General features: G+C 33.1%; 1 long non-coding RNA gene across 1 annotated transcript; it reads left to right on the top strand.

Annotated features, from left to right (window-relative positions):
- Nucleotides 1–1,397: 1,397 nt before the first annotated feature.
- On the top strand, nt 1,398–3,157 carry LOC128920210 (uncharacterized). Its single transcript, XR_008470327.1, has 5 exons — nt 1,398–1,683; nt 1,797–1,853; nt 1,911–1,977; nt 2,155–2,647; nt 2,722–3,157. It is a non-coding gene; the product is annotated as an uncharacterized LOC128920210 (long non-coding RNA).

The raw sequence follows: 3,157 nt of genomic DNA, 5'->3' as shown, positions 1-3,157 counted from the left end.
CATTTGCATTCGCGAGCTATGTAGTTTCTGCTTAAAGCTCAAACTACATAGCTCGCGTTTGCGAATGCGAAAGCGAAAAAATGCGCTTGACTGCGTATATATCGAGTAACTCCATAAATGCGCTTTTGAATGCGTTGACAGCTGTGTACAAGGTGATACACATACACAATTTTTTTTTGCGAGCTTGAAAACGACCTAAATAATAATTTTAAATATTTATTGATTCTTATAAGCAATGTACATAGAAAACCTCGAATTAAGAAATTGAAGAAAAATTTAAACTGCCAACTTTGTTTATTAAAACTTCATCACCCCTAATCTTTAAAAATTATTTTAAATATTTGATAAATATATTATTAATAAATTAATAAATAGTCGGCCATATTCCCGTTGTCGTTGTCGTTTTAATAGTCGTTTCTAAGTCGTTGTCGTTCTTATCGTCGTTTCGTTCCTAAATTGGTATTCTTGAAGTATATCGTAACGCCTAAGAAAAGTTATCGAAATTTGCCTACATATTTAATATAGTATACTTTAAGGAGCTCTTTTCCCATATAAAAATTTCTCCTTATGTAACGAGACACATTTTTAAAGCAGTCCTTAATGGATTTTATGCTATTCTATGTTGACTCTAAACAACGTTATCACTGTAATTATTGTACTTACGTACAACAATGTTAGTCTTCCATCTTTATTTGATTTTTTAAAAGAAGTAGTGGTGACATCTGCGTCCTTCAAACTTTCTTCTAAAATATGTTTTACTTCCAGCGTCTCATGCTCCTTGCTTCTGGCTAATCCAACTACTCTAACTAATGGTCCAGCCAAAGGAGACATATGTATCTGTTTATTAACTCCTCCCTCTTGTTGGAGTACTATTTTTTTCTTCGTTTTGAATTTTAAGATCTTTCATATCTTAAATATATTCTTAGATATAAAAATGCAATTTTATTAATGCCAACAATTTCCGACGCGAGATGGCTGTGGAATGGATTTATTTTTTTTTTTTAGAAAAAAATATCCCTCCCAAAAAATCGAAATTTAAAAGATTTATCCCTTTTCTAAAGTCCTTGGCATATGCAGGATATTTTTCCATTTCAGAAATTAAAATTTCAAACTGTTTCCGATTTGGAATTTTCATCTTCACTTTAAATATTCCTTTAAACAACCGCGTCGTTTCTATGTCGCTCACAATTATAGCAACGACAAAAAACGACTGTTTCTATGTCGTTTCTATAGTCGTTTCAAATTGGGGAATCTCAATTTTTTTCGATAAATGTCGTTAACGCCAACAGGAATACCAAATAGTCGTTCTAAAGTCGTTTTAAAATGATAACGACAACGGGAATAGGGGCGATTATATTTCACAAAAATACTTATAATGTAGCGAAGAAAACGGGCTTAAATAATTAAAACACGCAAGATTGCAACTAACATATTGTTGGTTGTTATTCTTAAGAATGTGAAGGTTGCTGTGTTAGCGAATGAAAGTTGAAAATTTACAACTTCTGTGCGTCTTCGAATCCGAGTTCGAATTTCGGAGCGTTGGTTGTGAAAACATGCGAAAGCTATGTAGCTCATATCATCTAATAAGAACATGTGTATTCAACTCAACTGTCAAACGTTCGCATTCGCATTCGCGAGCTATGGCCGATGTTCATTTGAAAATAAAATTTTAAGTGAATGGATGTAAGTGCGTTTTAAATATCTATTATATTTTGTTAAGTGTTTTTGGATATAAATGCATTATTTGTGTTACTTTTGTTATTTGTTTTTATAATTAAAATTTCATTTCATTGTAGTTATACGTGTGTGCACAGCAAAGGAGGAGCAAGGAGGTGACGGTGAAATTGGTGGAGGTATGTTTCATATATTTTTAATACATAATACAAATTAGTAATTTTAAATAATTTCAGGTTTATGGATTCAGAATTGGTGTAATACATAACAACAACAACGCAGAAAACAATGGAAAATAACACGGTAAATATAAATGCGTATATGTGCATGTTGAGTTAGTGCGTATTAAGATGTACATACATACATATGTACATATGTAGATATATATATATATACGTTTGTTTTTTAGCATTACTTATATTTTCATTTTCCATTTCATATATTGAAAACACAAATCTTCTTCTGCTTACGCGGTTATAGCCGAGTCCACAACAGCGCGCCACGCATCTCTCCTTTTGTTAGTTAGGCGTCAATTGGTAATACCAAGTGAAGACAGGTCCTTCTCCACCTGGTCCTTCCATCGGAGTGGAGGTCTCCCTCTTCCTCGGCTTCCACCAGCGGGTACCGCATCGAAAACTTTCAGAGCTGAGACACTTTCGTCCGTTCGAACAACATGACCAAGCCCGCGTAGCCGCTGTCTTTTTATTCGCTGGACTATGCCTATGTCGTCGAACAACACATACAGCTCATCATTTCATCTTCTGCGGTTCGCTAATGTTTAAGGGACCATAAATCTTCCGCAAAACCTTTCTCTCGAAAACTCCTAGTGCCGTCTCATCGGATGTTGACACCGTCCACGCTTCTGCACCATAAAGTAGGACGGGAATGATGAGGGACTTGTAGAGTTTACTCAGTCCATAAACACAAATACTTTGCACAAATGGAGGCTTACAATAGCTACAACTTTTCTTAGGTATGTACTACGAATACAAATATATTCATATTTTCTAATCGTTAAGAACAATTTCAATTTCTAATATTTTTCAGGCATGATAAGCAAGACAACAACAAATCCCATCGGACATTTAGGTTAGCAGTTGACAACCTCTTTCCGACTATCTGAACCCTTTTATGATGTACATATGAGATAGGATTGTGTGGAATTGACATCAAACAATATTGGTTGAGTAGTTTCGTTTTAACCTTACAGATTAGATATAAGGAAATCGTTCGCGTTTAGTACTAATGTATTCATTTTGAATTATGAATTGATATAAATTATGAATTAGATTTAAATGTAAAATATTGTTAAATTATACAAATGAATGTTCGAATACTAATAACAGTCGTAATAGTAGTTGAATTTTATTTGTATTGTATAACAACAACTACAAAATATAAAAATTTAATAATTAATACTAACTTAATTTGTAAAATATATAAATTTTATCTATGTATAAATGATAGCTGCAAACACGTTTGT

The sequence above is a fragment of the Zeugodacus cucurbitae genome, chromosome 3 (assembly GCF_028554725.1).
Source record: "Zeugodacus cucurbitae isolate PBARC_wt_2022May chromosome 3, idZeuCucr1.2, whole genome shotgun sequence".
Classification (NCBI taxonomy): domain Eukaryota; kingdom Metazoa; phylum Arthropoda; class Insecta; order Diptera; family Tephritidae; genus Zeugodacus; species Zeugodacus cucurbitae.
Note: the sequence above shows the minus strand (reverse complement) of the source record. Positions and strands in the feature narration are given on the sequence as shown.